Genomic DNA, 18,840 nt, shown 5'->3' on the forward strand with positions numbered 1-18,840 from the left:
TCTAATGTTGTTCTTGCCTTTCTGATGTGTACTGGTGCAATCTGATGAAGAAAGTAGCTTTTAGTAACACGGTAAGTCAAACCTAGGAAAATTCATTAATATGGTAAGACTCACAACTAATGATTGTAGCAATAAACTTAGGACTGTTTTGGTTGTTGCAGTCTAATTTGTGTTTTTTAGTGTTGACAGAACAAAATCTAGTTGATTAAGTGAAGTTACATGTGAGTATACTAATAGTCTGGCTAGTATAAAGAAAGATTTGGGTGGTTGGAAATATTTGTCATGTGGGCAGGCAGAACTGAGTATGTTTAAGATATTAAAAGAATAATTATTTGAAGGGCCCACTAGAAGTCATGTAGTCCAATGCCAAGATGAAGTTAATCCAGGTTGCTTAGGACTTTTTCCATTAAAGTATTGATTATTTCCAAGAGCGGAGTTTCTATAAACTCTCTGTAGTCAGCCTGTCCAGTTTGTTGGGTGTTCCTGTCCTGTCCAGTAAACAGGTTGCTCTGTATTCACCTTGGCATTTTGTTTCTGTGTGAGTAATGAAGGCATCTGTAAGAACTGACAAGCACTGGACTTTTGTGGTATCTCTTGTTGGGATGTCAGCTTGAAAGACCTTCGGATCCACTGTAGTTGTGGAGTAGGTAGCTGGGACTGAACTTCAGAGTACATTGCTTTCCTTAGTGCTGGGGATGGAAGTCACATCAGATAAATGATCTGCAAAACAGATGGAAAGACCCAGTGGAGAACTGAAATAAGAAACTGACTTTTAACTGTGGAATGATTTATCAAGGTTAATAATTACTTGTGCTTTAGTGCTCCGTCCACTTGACCTGAACCACTTATTTCATTCTTTATTACCTCATACTGTCCTTACTTTTGATAAGGTAAGACATAAGTGATATTTATTATATGACAATGTAGGCTACATGTTTTGTTTTATTCATAGTTACCTAATTTACTGCTCCTGTTCCCTCCTTTGCTTTGATATTTAACACCTGACTATCTAGCAACTTTGATGGATGCTTGGCTGACTTCTTATTAAGAAGAGATGGAGCAGCTAGTCAAAATTAAGACTCCTATGTCAAAATTCATATGCTTAATTATTTGCTAAATGTCTCCTCAACTGTGGTCTGAATGTGTTTACTTGGAAAGTGTCATTGTTCTAGTACTGTGCTACTCCTTGGATGGTTGCTCCCAGCATTTGGTAACTTAGTAGCTGGAGGAATGCCTACTATTTAAAGTAATAAAAAAAGAAAATGTACTTTTGTCTTGATTTAGTAGTGCTATGCTTCTGTTTTACATAAAAATAAAAGGGGCCTTTAAGCCATAGTAAGTTGCTAAGTTTGTGTTTCGGGTTGGTGGTCTGGGCATGCTTGTACATTGCCTGAGGCCGTGAACATGAAAAACCATAGCACTCTGGCTGTGAACTCCCAGTAACTGCCTTTCTTCTTGTGTCCCAGCAAAGTGCTCCATTGAGACCAATTTCACTAGGACATACTTCTTTTTTAGGGTTTTGCTTTGTTGTCAAATGACTAGACAGGATGTTTCTGCCAGTCTTGGATTGTCTGTTGGTTAGAAAAAGGACTTGTAACAAATTGTAGAATCATTCTGTTATTTGACATGCATCCAGTTATGTGATATATTTTTTTTTTAAAAAATAATCAGGTTGAGAATCCCCTATCAAAAAGCCATTTTTAACTTTGGTCTAATACCAAAACTCCCATCTGAGTCTTCAATTTATGTTGCCATGTCCAGTGTTTAAACTGGAGCGTTGCTAGTTACCTTTTGCAACAGAGGGGAGTGGTAAAGACTGTCTAGCTTCCCAAGGTGTGGAAATGTGACTGTGTGAACTGTGACTGCCAAGAGATATTTCAAGAGAAAGCAAGCTGTTAAGCTGGAGAATAGTATTTAATTTGGTGGTAAATTTTATGTTGGTATTTCTAGGGAGCTATTAGCTAATATTATGGGGGGAAAATTGTAGTTCAGGAAACATGTGGGGCTCTGAAACTTTGAACCTTTAGTAAGAAAGAGCACATCCCCTGTGTGACCAGATGTGGGTGGCCAAGCCTGGATTCACACCTTGATTACAAGACGAAAGAACCAATCTGTCTGTAACTAAGAAAGCTTAATCATACCTTTACATCATTTCTGGAGCCTGTCTTTTACAGGTGACTGAGGCAAAGCTCTAAAGTGTTCTGTTTAACTCTAGTATTGCAAAAGTTTCCATAGTTCAGATTTTATGGATTTGTGGATACATGTTAAGCTTGTAATGTTGGGTATTGCATTCCCATCTATTCGTATAACTTTGGAAGCCAGAGATGCAGACAACAGTTTTAAAGAGCTTTTGCTTGTAATTAAATCTTTAAAAGTTGTCATCAAATAGTAGGTAAAATTGTTTGATATGATACATTCTTTCATAAAAATGGGATGCCTGATACATAGTTGTCAGTTTAACTTCACTGCCACCGCCTTCCATAGGAGGTGTTTTCTGTAATTTTCCAAACGTAGCAGTTCTCAAACTGGATTCTTGCATCTTTTCAGTGAGGTTCTTACTGTCAAGGCTTCTTGTGGTCCTTTGTGATAGTGTCAGATATGCTACTGAAAAAGAAATGTGCAATTCCCACTCCCCCACCTCCACCCCCCACTGAAAATGTGTGTTCCAGGGTGTTCTAGTCACTTTTGGTTAAGATGCACATTAAAATAAAGCTGTTGTGTTGGATTTCCCATGTTTGGCAAAACCTCTTTCTAGGAAATACTCAGAAATCTTCAGGTTCTGAATTGCGAATGAAAGCAATTGCAAATCAAAATTTTAGGTCTCTTATGGCTGCCCTGTGGTATCTTCATTACAGAACACCCATCTGTCATGGAAACATACCTTTGTACATGTGTTTCAGATTTTTTTGGCTTGTTTTTATTATGGATGGGCTGTGTGTTTGGTCTGCAAATTATTTATTTGTGGGCTGAAGTTTGGTAATACCAATGAAACAGTGAAACATTTAGGTATGTGCTGGCGTTGGGGACAAGACTGATCTGTTGGTTTGCTGACAATTTTGTGAATTATGTGATTCATACTCCTAAAGCCATATGGCGTTTAAGGTGTAAAGACCAAACACAAAAACTCCACCTTTTCTTTATTATCTGCATACTTAAGATTGTCTATATGCCTTGGAAGTTGGCTTTACTGTAGCTCCTTACTAAATGAGTTCTGTCACTCTAGTGTTTTGCCATTCTTTTTGGAGAAAGGCATGTTTTGTCATGTTTTCCTCTGCAGTCTGTGTGTGCTGTTTTTCTCCAGGTGTGTGTTCTTTCTTACCATTTGTTATAAGGGATACAACGATCTAACAGCGTAGGTGGGAATAGACTGCTCTGTAGGGCTTCTTCAGCTGGATGCAGAAGTGCATACAGAAGGAGGAAATCTGCCATAGCACCGCAGAAGGGTCATAGTAATGTGAGAATGAACAAAATAAGGTCACATTTTAGATTCTTCTTAAATGGAGAAGAGCAGGATTTCTTGGAATTAGTGACAAAATTCTAAGTGATACTGGAGTTAAAATCATCTACAGTATGATGGTGCATGGAAAGAATCTGAAGCTGGTGGAGGCTTCAGGCTAGTTTTCTTTACTAACTAATCTACTTTTTGGGTTATCACAATTCAAATTTTTTTGTTTATTTCCATTACCTGCATTTTTGTAGTATGATCAGTACAATTCTTGTGTAGATATGGATTTAAGTATTTTGATGTAAAGGATATTAGAAGTCATCTTCTAACACATCTGTAAATCTACATTCTGAAAGATGTTTCCTTTTTAAAAGGAGAGTGATATTCAGGCACATGATATCTAGGCATGGGTTTATTTGTGGTCAGACAGCTAAGCTTATTCATCTCTCTGACCTGTTTGCTTTTTCTCATGAACAGGAAGGGAATTTGAAATGCTTGACAATGAAAAAAATGATGATTTCAGTGACTCATCTATTTACTCCAAAACATACCGTGAATAGGTTCCATGCTAACTGACAGGATATGACTTCAATAAAGTCCTGACTAATTGAAAATCAAGGCCTGAAAATATATATATATATATATAAAAAAATTATTAGTAAGAGATCTGTCTGAGTGTGCCTTGCATATTCCACTTCTGCGATGCACCAGAGGGAACTTCCCTTGGTGCATTTAGGAGCACATGTGTACCACTTCCTACAGGTCTGTCATTGCTCTAAAGTCTTCAAAGGGTGAGGTGAGAATAATAAATATGGCAGTCTCTATTGCCTCGTTTGTGTCAAACCACAACAGTTTTGCTCTTGAATTTCAGATTAGAGCTGCAACCATGGGGGATACCAGGTCTGATTGATGTGATGGACACACCCAGGGTGTATGCAGAGTGTGTGTCAGGGGTTTATAACTCCTACAATGATGTTTCAGTAGTTTATCTTAGAGTAGAAGAATATCTCCTAGCTCATCAGTTTTTACCCTTAGATCCCTGAACCATAGGACCGAAAAGGAAACTGCAGTTGTCTTCTGTGTATGCAAAATCTGGAATTAGTTATCAGGAAAGAAGACCCCCAAAAACAAAAAAGCAAACCCAAACTTCAAAATACTGCAGTGGCATTCAGCTGAGTATTTATAGAGGTCTGGGTCTAGCTGCCAGCTAGGAGAGAAGAGGGAGAGGTGCAGCTGTGCATACATCAGCCAGAGTAAATAGCTGCTCTGGTCATCCCACTAGGGCTGCATTAGTCCTTCTTATGCCAATATAGTGTACCTATAGTTTACCTCTAAGTATGCGCCTGGGACCAACAGCAGCATGGCATCACTGGAAATGAGCGTTTTATTGATAAATTTCATCTTACTCAAGAGGCAGGAAAAAGTTGTTTTCAGGTAATAAAGAGCACTGCTCATTTGGCCTGGTGTAGCTAGTGGATTTCTCAGGTCAGCCAGGAGAGATTTGAATGGGGAAGTGAAGAGATGTTCTGTGCTTTGTCGATTAGCAGTTATGAAAGAGCTTTTTTTTTTTTGTTAGTAAAACAAGTTAGAAGGTTTCAGCCTCCTGTAAAAGACCTACCATATACTGGTTTTTAGACAGGGTGATATTTTCCTTGGACTACACTGTAAATTTTTAATTTTCAACTTGCTTACTAATATTTTTCCCAAAACCTCATGTTTATAAAGGAAAAACTAGGCAATATGCCTGAGATGGTGGTTTTTGTTTTTTTTTTTTTTAATTAAAAAATAGGATTGGGATGAGATTTTCCACTAGTACTTTAATTAAATTAGCTAAAATCAGTGTCTTGCATTTCTCCTTTAGTATTTCAAATTTGGAGGCAGATGATATTGAAAATACACCTTCAATTAAAAAAAGACTGCATTCCTGCTCAAGGTTTAAAGAAACAGTGTGTAAAAAAAGGGAAACAGGCTTTATGCTCAAAGTATCTTCTTACAGATAACGTTTTCTGGTAGATTCACTGGTTTGAAATCTACTACAGAATGTTCAGATTTCTATAGACAACTTGTGCAGTCTCTGCCTGCATACAGAGTTAGGACATCCTGGGGATATTATTTATTATTATTTATGTAAAGAGTTCATTGGTACTGAGGAATGTGTAATTGTGTGTTCCATGGTAGTGGTAATGCAGAAACAACATTGCAGTCCAGTTTCCTTTATTCCATGCACACTCCTGTTTATCTGAAATAGTTAATTTTGTGCAGGTGATGTTCTCTGTCCTGCACAGATGCTTTTGGCTGCATCTCTGATACTGCTTCTCAGGTGGGACTGAATACTATTGTGTTAGTGCAATGTAAGCAATGTTGAAGAAGAGGAAACACTCACTTTGAAAGTTTCAGATGTCTAGCTGAAAAAACAACCTTTTTTTCTTTGAGAATAGGTAGAATTTCCTGAGCAGAGTATTTAGAAGTTGTTCTTAATCCCTAATATTCTATAATATTTAATTATTTGGGGCTGACCCAAAAAAGATGCTTTCCTTTCACCAAACGGGGAGTGGGGTGAATTCTGATTTTAAAATATTTTGCAATTTATACAGTTTAGCAGAAATTTTATTTTACCTTAACAATCAGCAACAAAGGTTAACTAGAATTAAAAGCAGGGAATAGCTAGTACAATGTATTAGAATTGAATGTATGTGTTAAAGGTAGCCAGACAACATTTGTGACCAGGTTTGCAAAATAAAATGTCAAGGCAGTTTTCTCAAGTCAGGTATATCGCTTTGCTTATTATCTATTGATTTACAGGTTTTTTTGGGACAGGTTTCAGATGTTTTTTATTTAGTACTTACATACATGTTCAAACTCCAGTATGATCATTTTATGGTCACCTTTAACATTTGCTTTGAATAAATGAGTAGACTTGTGCAAAACAAATGGATAAGCAGTTGAATATTGCAATAATGTCTTCAATTTTGAATATTTTTTTTTCTTTTTCCCTAAGTAACTTGTTTTGAGATCGTGGAGAAGTTACCTAAAGTTCATTTTTTTTTAATCAAAAAGGTATCTGCCTTGAGAATAAGGTTAGTTCCTGCTTGTAACAACATGAGGGCACTTACTTAATTTGTGAACAGTCCAGTTAACTTCAGCAATATTTGCATAAGTAAAATTACTCATGAGCTTTGCAGGGGTCTGTTTTTTATTTTTTTTTATTTGGGTTTTAATATGTTTTATAGTAGTAGTTTGTCAAGGCTTAAGTGGCATCGTTACCTAAAGTTTCAGAGGTAAAAACCCCCTGAAGCTGTCTTGTTTCTGGAAGGCAGTTTGAGAGCTGTGTTCTGTTATAGTTTTGAGACATTACTGAGACCTGGTAGGCGTCTTTGGGCACTGGCTTCCCTTGTTGAACAGCAGGGAAGTTATCTGTACAGGAAGCTTTTATTTAATTTTAAGCTGGCATAAGCAGAGTGACCAGTTCTTCCAGCCACAAAAGCCAAAAACCTGCAACAGCCTTTAATTTATATTCACACATGAACGCTCTGTAATTCTTGTTGTTGTTTGCCTGTTTCAGAAGTTCAGTGCAAAGCTTCTTCCCTTACGTCTTTCTCACAAGACCTAGAAATCAAACTTTTTATAAAGGTCATGTGTTAAAAAAGTGACGGTTGTTTCTTGGGGTGTGCTTTTTATAGGTGCTTTCTTAGAAGCAGGTGGACATATCTATGATTGTCTTCACACTTACCTAGCAAGTATCTGTCTCCATGTACTGTTTCACAATGTGCTCCAATTTAACCTGCTTTTTTCAGGCTTGTACTCTTTTGTCTGAGCTCAGAGTACCTCTTAAGTTGACAGCATGTAGCATGTTAAAAGTTGGAGGGAAAGATAGATGCTTTCTTTTGAACAAGGGTATTTATAGAAACACTGCAATGTACAAATACTTCATCTCTAAACTCTAGCATTTCTTTTGAGACTGGATAAGATTTTTTTTTTTCCTTGAGCTTGGTTTGCAGAATTGTTTCCATGCACTTCCTGTCTCCTTCCTCTATTGTATGTTTAAGTTAGTGTTAACAAATTCCTGCTTGGCTTACAGTGCATTATTATTCCCACCAGTGGCTTGATTGGTAGTGGCAAGATCAGCATGTGGTAGGCATAAAGCTTCAGAGGTGTAGATATTGGTGTCATACAACTAGAAGTAGCTTTGGGAAATGCAGCCTTTGCCTTGCTGCAGATGGGTAAAGCCAGGCAGAGTGGCATGCCTTGTAACAATGGGATTCTAGTTATGTTGAGTAAAGTATATGTGAAGTTGCTTGTAACCTTATTTAACTACTGTTGTCTACCAGAGTTCCCCGGTTATCTTTGCATTATTAAGACAAACGAAAGTGTAATTTCTTCAATGTCCAACTCCTGTTGACTTCAATGCATTCATACCTCATATGTTCAGTTCCTGTAGTCTCAAGATCTGACATAAGGCTATGGCTATCCAGTATTTGCTGCTGATTTTAGTATTTTGTTTTAGTTCTAGGATTTTTCTGCTTAGCTTGTGGGAGAAAAGACCATGATCGCCAGCTACTCCTTGCCTTTTTGTTTGGGGTTTGGAATATTATCTGTTTTATCTGTATTGGAGAAGGATGCATTTTGAAATGATGTGATTTTTAGATTTCTGATCAGAGGTTAAATGACACAGTCTGGTGTTAAATGTGTGAGATTTAACTTTTTGTTGATATTTAGTCTTCCTACTGTCACAGTGATGCCTGTATTATGCACATCTTTGAATAAAACTGATTAGATTGCATGAGAATTCAAATAACTGTTTCATTTCTTTCACTTCCCCGAAAGGAAAAAGTTAGTATAAATGAGCCACAGTAGTGTCCTGCAGTGCCCTCCAAAATCAGTCATTTACTGACTATTTCTGTGTTATTCTGTAGGTAAAAAAGATGGCAGCATGCATTTGAGGAAATCTGGTAAAACTTGAAATGAGCATGGATTTAAGTCAATGTCATAGATTTGGTTATATAAAAAAAAGCCCCTTTATTTATAAATAATTTATTTGGATCTGAGAAATAGAATAATGTGGAAAGAAACTTGATTTTGGCAGTGGTAAACTGATAGCTGTCTAACCTGTAGTTTGAAAGGTGGTGAGGATAGCTTGGTTACTGTAAATGACTCGGGCAGCAATGGCCATGTGGAATGCAGTAGGGTACAAATGAGAGCTGTGAATGAAATGTTTAGGGCATCTGAAATGCAAATATCCACCACTTCTGGACTGACTTGTCAGGTTCCTGTGCATGGATATATTTATATGTGGGTTTACAAAGATAAGCAAAAGGTATCTGAAAAAAATTAAATCATTCAAGAACAGTGAAATTAGATAGTGCTCTTCCTACAGGATGTACTGAGCACTTGATCTCCAGCAAGAGCTAAGACCACAGCTGAACTGCAACTTCTGTCTTGCTATGAAGGCCGAGAATTCTTCTTGTCAACAGCATGCAATCAGAAGACTGTACATGGATTTCTTTAGCAAAGCTTGTGTTTGAGTTTACAGAGTTCATCTGGTATCTTCTTGCTCCCTGTATAGGTCTTTAACTCCATGTATTCGTTGCCCTTGAAGCAGAACAAAGCAAATTCTGTTACATCATCAAGCACTGGACATGGAACATTTGAAAAAAGGTGTTAGAAGTATAAACAGCAAAGTAATAGGGAAAATGTAGCGATTTGAGGCTCAATTTGTGTTATGTATGCTATAGTCTTTGCACTTAAATCTTTTTTTTTTCTTGATCACTCTGGATTTGTAACTTCTATCACAATGGCCAGATGTTTTAGTGTCTTTAATGTCCTGTTTCTACATAGATCACTACTTTAAAGTAGCTGTCATGTTATTATGCCCCAAAGTGTCCCTTTTATCCCAAGGATGTGCAGTCCTTGCCTGTTTCCTAGAATCCCATCCTCTGTTCTAGCCAGGTCTGCTGGAACAAGGTGCTGTGAGCACCTAACTTTGGACTAAGGTAATGGAGAAGTCTGAAGCTTGGTTTTGTGGTGTTTTTTTTTTTTTTTTTTTTTTTTTTTTTCCCCTGAGACCTGTTAGCTTGCCTAATAACTTACTCTTTGGGAGGCTCTCTTCCACGTAAGCTGCACTTCCAGGTCTTTCCTTGTGACTGCATCTAATTAAGAAAGAACATTTTCTTCACATGCATGGTGTTTGTGGTGTCCTAGTATGGCTTTTGTTCTTCCAGAGCGCCGATAATTCACTTAACTAGACCGATCATGTTGTCTTTTAGACACATGACAGTCAAGTTCCTTCCAATCTGTGTCATTTAAGTATTGGTTCTCACTGATATGAGCCCTCTATGGAGTGTACTTGCAGAATGTTTTCAAATGCTTGTTAAACTCAATCCTGTATTACTGTAACTTTGAAATATGAAAATACTGCTTTGTTGCTGGTTTTTTTTTTCTGCATACTTTATCTTGTCTGTCTTTCATCTATTGTTCTCTTTGGGGGCACAGATTAGTATAGAACTGTACGTGTGCCTGTATGTGTATGTATTTTGATCCATGGAACAGATTTCTGATTTCTGGTTCTCTGATAAAGTGCATCTGCTGTTTAGGTGGCTTGCTATATCTTTACTGCAGAAGCTATGCTCTTAATTCTTTATATTACAAGGCTTAAATTTTACAGATTAATTTGCTTCCCTTTGTAAAGCCAAGCAATTCATCAAAAGATGTAACTTGCTGTCACTAACTTCAGAGCTAATGATGTCTTTTCTAGATAATAGGGAGCTGACACGATGTGATTTGCATGGAAACTTTCTTTTAAGAGCTGTGTATCTTCACATGGGAGCTGGCAAGTAATTTACCTGTTTCATCTGTCTGTTGCTGGTGAAATTGGTGATAGCATACTGTTCAGAAGCAAATTGCAATTCATGGATATCATGCGTATTCTTTTTCTACCTTCCTCCTCCCCCCATACAGTATCAAGTCACTGCATACCATTATTAATTTATGGCCTCTTCAGTGCATAATAGTTATTTGATAAGATCTGCTTTGGTCTACAGGGAAATTACTGGTATTTCAATCAGTAAGAATGATACCCAGTGAGAAGTATACTAGTTATCCTTGCTAGGTCACAGACAATTAAAAATCTTTAATACTCTTTTGATTTCCCTTGTTTTAAAAACATGAGTTTGTTACCTAGAGCAAAATATATTGGATATTTACAATTAGTATGCTGTATACATGTGCAGTTATGCTTATAATCCAATTTGAAAGTTGCTGAAGGGGTCACCTGTATCATTTAATGGCTTTCTATATATGGTATTTTTCTTTTAGAAGTATCTTAAGTTTAGAAATAATCTAGAAATGCTTTTTAGACATATATTAATATAATTAATACAAACATACAAAAATACTTTATAAATTAATACCAAGGGTGTTTTTAGGAGCCAAAATATAGTTTAACATTTTTAAAAGGTGGAAGTAATTAGTAGACAATTTTGTGAGCAGTAGCTTTGGGAATGGTCAGCTTGATGCATAGTCAGTATTAGTTTGTATATTACAGGACTTGGATCTACTGACTTAATTTTTTTCCCCTTGTACTTTTTTCTTACTTTAATTGCCCTGCTTTAAATCTGAGAAATGCTCACTCTGCCTCTGTAATCAGTACTAGTACCTCCTTCCTGAAGTTTTAACTAGCGGTGTCTGTATTTTCATGTGGATCATAGTCCTCTTGATCTGTGTGAGATGTACTTTTTTGTTAGGCTCTGGTTTACTGGCTATGTGTTGGATGTGCTGGATTAGGGCCTGGTGTACTTGGTGGTATGAGGGAAGAGGGTCTTGTTTAAGAGCCCAGATCAGATTTCCTTGTTTAGGTGGTGTTAGGCATAAGATAATAAAAATTGCAGGAACAGAAGCTTTGGAAAATGGCATGTGGAAATGTATATGATTAACGTAGTAGCTTCCTGGGCAATTTTAATCCAGTCTGAATTAACTCAGTTACTGCTGAAAACTGTGAGTCTTGCACTCATTTGCACTTTCCCATGTAGCCTCTTGCTAGTATGGGCATTCCGGTGGTCATTCAGTAAACTTGATTGATAATAGCCTTTTTTTAAAGCTAGTCAGCCAAAGGTGACATTTCAGGTTCCAGTTGAGTTGGTTCTCTTAATCTGGTACACCATGTCACCAGTCGGCTGTTGGTGACAGCATGTGGAAGGGCTGAGATAGTGGGAAGCCCCCAAGACTCCTGTCCTCTGCAGCTCCCACTTCCTTCAGACTTAATATGAACATAGCATTACTCTCCAACAGTCTAAACATGAGGAGCAAAAGTAGGATTTTGTGTCACTTGGGTTTGTGTCCCAAGTGCGTTCTTAAAAGGTGTATCCTTTTGAGCAGTAGTCAGGCCTTAGTGTGTGGTGGGTTGGATCTGGGGTTTTTTTGTTAGTGTTTTTGTTGGCTTTTTCCTTTAAAAAGATAAGCCCTTTCCAGTAGTAAGTAATTGGAGAACTAGCTGAAATCTTGTAGAAATGCAATATCACAAAATGCAGCATGATTCCATAGCAGTGACAACTAACTTGCATGTATGGAAGTGTATGGTACTGGGCTGTGGGGTGGGTCCCTGAGGGGGCCAAGTGTGCCCAGCGAGAGACCTGCTGCCCCTCAGCTTGCCTAACTCGGTTGTCTCTCTCTGAAATGGCGTAAGTCTTGTTTCACAAAAGGGCAATAAAGAAGACTCCAGTAAGGAAGTTATATGTAGAATGTGAATTAGTCTTGACCTATAACATTGAACAATGTCTTCTGTAACCCATGCAAATGCAGTATGCTAGTATAGCTTTTGTTCTTCTGTGGTTAGTTTGGTAAAGTTTATGCAAGTTTGACTGTGACCAGGTTAATAATTTTACCAAACTTTCACTTTCTGGCTTCAAAAGCAAAAGGTGGTTTAATCAAAAGTGCAATATGAGAACAACCAGGAATTTGTAAACATTTTGTTCTCAAACCTGTAAGTCACTGGGGACTGTGCTTAAATATGGTAGAGGTTGAATGAAGGTTGTATTTTGGGGATTTAAAACCCACATAGGTGTAGGCAACTTCGCAGATGTGAGTTCAGGATCAGTATTTTCCTAGTATTTTAATAGATTTATTTCAATGCATTACACATTCAGAACTTTGAGTGCTAAAAGGCATTGTCAAATGTTTTTATTAAGGCGTCAGCCTCTTTTAACCTCTGAAGGTTGGTTGATAAACATCCTCTATTACTATAAACATCCTCTTGACCATCTGCCAACTGAGGCCTGAAAGGAAGGAGGAGGAAGGTAGAACCTTTTACGTGAGAGCTTGTTTTAAGGCAGATATCCCATTATGCATGTATTTTATTGAGAAACAGATGGTTTGTGAAATTAACCTAACAAAAATACAGCTGCAAAAAAAAATCCCTTTGTGAATCCTGCAGTATGGTATTTGTGCTGTGAATATAAGCATGATTAAGAAAATAACAACTGTAGTTAAAGGTAAATTGTTTAAAAGTCTTAAGCTGTATTTCTCAAATATAAGGACATATTTATAAACTTTCTGAAGTCCCACAAAAAATTCTGAAAAGAGACAGTAGGCTTTAGCCAGCAATTTCTTCAAGTAAGGGGCTTGGCATCTTGCTATTTTCCCATTTCTTCCTCTTTCCTTCCAGATCTAGGCACAATTGTTGGCAAATTAGTGAATGTGAATTAGAATTTGAATTGGTGGAAAATGAAGTGTAAAGGCAGCATGTGAATGCTTGTAGGCAGTTTCTAAGAGGAGAGTTCCTATAATATTCTCTCAATAGCTAGATTTATTTTGTGTTCATTACCATACAGCCAAATTAGTCTTCCATTACGCTAAGCATGTTTTTTCGTGGTGTGACCTGATTCGGAGTAGAGTTTACTTTGGTTTTGCTTGGATAGTGAGGTCACCTCTGGGCCTCACAGGTGTCTCTGGTGCTTCAGGACTTGGGTGGAGTGGTGAGTCACTCATCTGAAGGGTTTTTTGTTGTCTTAAGTTACTTTTATTTTGAAAAGGTATTTGGTTTCAGTTACATTGACATTCTTTATTTACTTTTGATGCTTGTAATTACAGCTGGTTTTTTTTCTGAAATAGTCCTTTCGTATAGGCTGTAATAGTTTTCCTCTAATTACCGTGCGCAGTTATTTAAGATTTGATTTTCAGCATATTAGGATTTTCCTGTAACTTGTATAACACAAAACTAAGTGAAGCACTTGAGTGAGAAGAGCAGCAAAGCGCTGAATCTGTGAGCATATGCTATCCTGGCAGCATGGTTTGGTGAAGGTAGTTTTCCTGCAGAACCTTCTGCAGTGCTGATATTCCCATCTTCTCCTTGGTGAAACTGTGTTTGCAGCCTGCTGCCCAGTGTAGCAATCACAAGGGGCATTCCTTTGGAGAAAAGCAAATGCTCCTCTCTGGACAAGTGCACTCAAGTGACAGGTGGGTTTTTAGGTGAGTTTTGGTGATAGTGTTTTTTGTGTTGAATCCAGATAGGAGGAAAGGAACCCTTGCTTGTGCTTCACTGATACCAAATATTTCAGAAAGCCAGGGAGAATATTTATGATGAAGGTATTTTTGTGTTTGAAAGCAACCCAAGACCGTAAATTGAGACCCTGTAGCATTAAGTTGCCCATGACCCAGCAGTGTGCCCTGTGGCCAAGAAGGCCAGTGGGACCCTGGGGCGCATTAGGGGCAGCGTGGCCTGCAGGTCAAGGGAGATGATCCTCCTCCTTTGCCCTGGTGAGGCCACATCTGGAGTGCTGTGTCTAGTTGTGGGCTCCCCAATTCAACAGAGACAGGGAACTGCTGGGGATGGTCCAGCAGAGGGCTGTGAAGATTGAGAGGAGTGGAGCATCTCCCTGATGAGGGAAGGCTGAGGGAGTTGGGCCTGTGTAGCCTGGAGAAGAGAAGACTGAGAGGGGATCTTATCAGCTGCTACAAGTAGCTTAAGGGAGAGTGCCAAGAGGATGGGGCCAGGCTCTTTCCAGTGGTGCCCAGTGACAGGATAAGGGGCAACAGGCACAAACCGCACCACAAGAAGTTCCTCCTCAATATGAGGAAGAACTTCACTTTGAGGGTGACAGAGCACTGGGGCAGGCTGCCCAGAGAGGCTGTGGGGTCTCCTGCTCTGCAGACATTCAAAACTCACCAGGTTGTGACTCTGTGCAACCATCTCTAGGTGAACCTGCTTTAGCAGGGGGGCTGGATTAGATGATCTCCAGAGGTCCCTTCCAACCCTGACCATTCTGTGATTCTGTGATTGTAAGCAAAGAACTGAGTGAGCAGTGTGATCGGAGTCCCTTCTCTGGAGTAAACTTTGTGTTATTATTGACAGCTTTTGTAGGGTATCTTACCAGCTATTTTGGATGTGCAGCATGCAACCAATCTATTCGGAGGTGTTAATAAAACCCTTAAAAATGTGTTAAAAATCTGTGCATCTTGGAGTGCTGTATGAACATGGTGATTGCAATTCTGCGCGGAGTATGGGTTTGCTGTGTGGTGTCTTCCCTGTGCAGCAGAGTGCTTAATGCTTAGGCTTTATGTCGCTGTGGGGGTAGAGATCCTGGTCATGGGAAAGTCCTTTCAGGTCATCATCTTAATGAAGTATGTGGTACCTTCCGAAGTCACGTAAAAAATACATGTCTTCAGAGTTGAAAACATTCCCTTGTCAAGAAAAGACATTTCTGTTTACCAAATCGAAACTACAACTGCTAAGTATTCTGTACCCAAACACTGAAGTGATACATGGAATGGTGGCTCTCCTTCTTTTGGATTTCAAGCACCTTTTGCAGCAAGTTGTTCTTGTGTGTAACTGCTAGGTAACAATTTCTTAAAAACTAGTTCAGCAGAGCAGTTTTACGTATGAGATTACTTGCTGCAGGTCAGATGAAGATCTATTAACAGAGCACACCAGTCTGCACTTATTTGATTTGTCTACTATCTATAGGATATCAGGACTGCTGAAGCTCATCTTCAGTTCCTCTTAATCAGTCACACTAAAAAAGGAAAGTGTGCCATGTGTGGTAACTAGATCTGCTGCATTTTTTTTCAAAGGCTTGTACTGAATCTCGTGGAATAAGAGTCAGACTACATTTGAACCTAACTTTGGAGTATATTGACAGATTTTAAGCTTGCTAATACCAGATAAAATTAGTATCTTAGCTAAAGTTCAGTGTAGTTTTTGTTTGTGTTTTTTGGTTGGTTTTTTTTTTTTTTTTTTTACCTCAAAGCAATGAATAGTTGCCTGGGGTAACTAGTGAACCAATAAGAGGAGATTTTTCATTCAGGTATCTTGGAGCTCGGCCCTCTCTTGGCAGTTGCTGTTGTAGCAGTGTTTGATAGGACATGTATTTTCCTAGCAAAATGGAGAGTTTTTCTCCTTGGAAGCTCAGGGTGAAGAGGTGCAGCCAGACCAGCCTGGCACGAGCCCATGCAGCCCGTGAAAAGGCGCATCTTGCTTTTGTCTTCCTCCTGCTCCAACTTACCTACTTTTTTTCTACCTCCTCCACTTAAAGATGTGGGCTGAAGTGAGGGATCAATCCTGCTAAAAGCCAACACTTCCAAAGAAGGGGGAAGAGAGCTGTCCCCACCAGCAGCATGTACATGCTTTATAATGGGTTTGACTGGCCTTGTATGGCCTTAAGAGGATGTTTCTGAAATGAGCTGCCACTTATGGTATGTCTGTTTTTTTATAAAAAGCAGGATTCGTTGAAGTTGTGCTTGTGCCCCACATTCCTGTTTGATGGTTTGAATTCTATGTGATGCGTTACTGATGTTTTCTTTCCCATGCTTTTGCCAATCCTGTTGGAAGCTAACCATCATGCTTTTGTAGTAATGACACTGTCATATTGTTAGGATTGGATAAAAATAATTTAGAGACCTGCCTTAGGCTCTTTGTAGCACTGTCAGTGGCATCATATAATAACCCTATAGATTTTCAAAATGGGTCTCCAAATGCATGGGGAAAAAAATCTGCTGTTAAGTAATTCAAGTGGCCACAATACAGCTGAGATGGTCTTTTCTCTGAAGCGTTCTCCTATTTGTGAAGCCGTTTGAAGCTTTGTCAGTGTGTTCTCAGGACAGTGCATTTTACAGCTAATCTCGAAATGGAAAAATTTTAAAGCTTGCTGGGTTTCACTGCAGGCATGCAGGCAAGCTTTTTTAGGTAGGAATATTGTGGACAGCATCTCAAAACGATTAGTCATCACTGGGTTGGCTTGTTCTTAATTAACATGAGAGAATAACTTTTTTTTCCTAAAGACATGTTCCTATATCTACATATTAAAAGGAATGACATGTCATGTGGAGTCCATAACTTCTACCTAATAGCACTTATTTTTAGCTGTTTTGTTAGTATAGCTCACTGAGCTGCACACACTTCAGTTGGCTGGTATGAATGGACAAGTAGTTTTATGAAAAACTAAAGAACAATGTGTTAATTTTCTCCCTCAAGGTTTATAGTAGCTATTTATTTTTATGTTCAACTACTGGAATGTAAACTTCTGCTGGTATGTTTATTTGAATGAATCACTGGAAAAGGCTTTTTTCAAGGCTTTTATTTAGAAGAGTGGTTTTGTTCTGCCCTAGAGGATATAGGGAAGCAGGTGAAGAATTGATTTGTGTGTATTCTTGGCTGTGATGGACAATGGCTCAAACAGACTAGAGCAAAAGTTGCTGTTTGGATTGTGAAAAGGAAATGCTCACTTGCAATGTATACAGGTAGTGTGCTTCTGTTAGCAATTCTCCTTTTACATTTGAACTTTTAAGCCTGGTGTAAGATTATAGAATTTTCTCCTCCTTAATGCAAATCTCTGGCATACAGAATATATTTGAATGAGAAACAGATGTGGATAGTGGGTGCTTCTGGGTGGAGGGTGAGACAGGTGCTTCCACACTGGCTGAGCTGAGCTGCCCAAAGCTCTGTGGAGGAGTGCTGCTGCTGGTGGTGGTGTCATGCCTCCACCGTGGTTCTGTGGCTTGGGAAAAAAAAATTAAAAAGTAGTATTTACTGGCCTCTCTAATTGCTAATGTTGTAAACACCCCCCACCCCCCACCCCCTTTAGTTTTATGTTCTTTAACATCGGTGGCTTCTGTAACTGCTGTTCGATTACATTGGCCTAGTGCTGCAGGTTTGCGGTTATTAAGATTCATGTATCTTTCTGTAAAGTAAAAATAAACTCAGTTTTGAGCATCTAAGAAAAAAACTCCAACAAAACCTATGCTATCACCCTTTATGCTATGGTATTATGTTAAGTCACTTTTTTTCTGCTCTTGTACTCTTAGGTTGTGTTTTCCCCCAGCACTCATGAATGCTTACAGAAGTGTAGAATCTCCACTTGTGGAAACATGGAAATGTTTCATGTACTTCATTAAGAATGGATGACCTTGCTGTTTTGTTTCCTCATAATCTAATTTCCCATTTTAACAATTATTTTAGTTTCTTCCCTAGAATTGTAGTTTCTTTAGAAACAAGGGTGTCTTTTTTTGGTATTTCTATTAAAACCACAAGCTGTTCAACAGTGTATTTTCTATGTATCCAAGGGTGTTAGTTAAAGTGTTTTAACTGCAGTGTTTGTAGGTAAACATATAGGCTGTCCTAGCTCTCTCCCCCCGTGTGCGCCAGCCCCCCCCGCCCATAACAGCACCCCCCTCCCTGACTTCCTTATATCTCAATCTCCTAACTCAGCTTCAATCTTTTATTTTGTAATTACTTGTTTACCTTCAGACCTTGGTACTTTTAAAGGTGATGTATCTAATGTCAGCGTCAACATGGTATGTATTCTATAATACGTTGTCCATCAATGCATCAGATACTTGCTTTGACAAAGACCATTTTTCCTAAGACTCTTTACTCTCTATCAAACATACTCCAGAAATTAATTTAAAATACCCAAAGTAATCTACATGAAGTAGCCTAATTTCTCGATGCTTCTTGGACTAAAAGAAGCAGGAAAAGTATGTATTTGTAAATTCTTACTTCTGTATATTTACTGGCAAATAAGAGAATTCTATGTTGAGTCAGACATTCAAGATCACTTTATTTTTAATGAAAGAAAAAAAGGTGTAGATCAGATTCTTAGCTATACCTGGTCAGTTTGGGCGCAAACGGTTCTGTAATAGTGAGACCACCTTAAGAATACTGTTTAAATAATTATGTAGTACATTGGACTGTGTGATTTTTCTGGCCTTGAGTTTGAACAGTTGAAGCTGGGAATAGACTTTCATGAATCCTTAATAGTTATCTCATGAATCCACAGACTATTAATATAGCTACTTTTTTACATTTCTCTTTCAGTTTGGGTTTATTAAAAGTAATATGTTCAGAGTGTTCTGCAACTCTCTTTCTTCCCACAGATAAATTAGCAGTTTTCAAAATGTTACATCTTATT

At 38.3% G+C, this 18,840-nt stretch overlaps 1 protein-coding gene across 14 annotated transcripts in view; it reads left to right on the forward strand.

Moving 5' to 3' along the window:
* Positions 1–18,840, forward strand: part of SIPA1L1 (signal induced proliferation associated 1 like 1) — a 228,589-nt gene that overhangs the window by 52,240 nt on the left and 157,509 nt on the right. The gene's annotated exons all lie outside the window — the stretch shown is intronic.

The sequence above is a fragment of the Falco punctatus genome (assembly GCF_963210335.1).
Source record: "Falco punctatus genome assembly, chromosome: 7".
Classification (NCBI taxonomy): Eukaryota; Metazoa; Chordata; class Aves; order Falconiformes; family Falconidae; genus Falco; species Falco punctatus.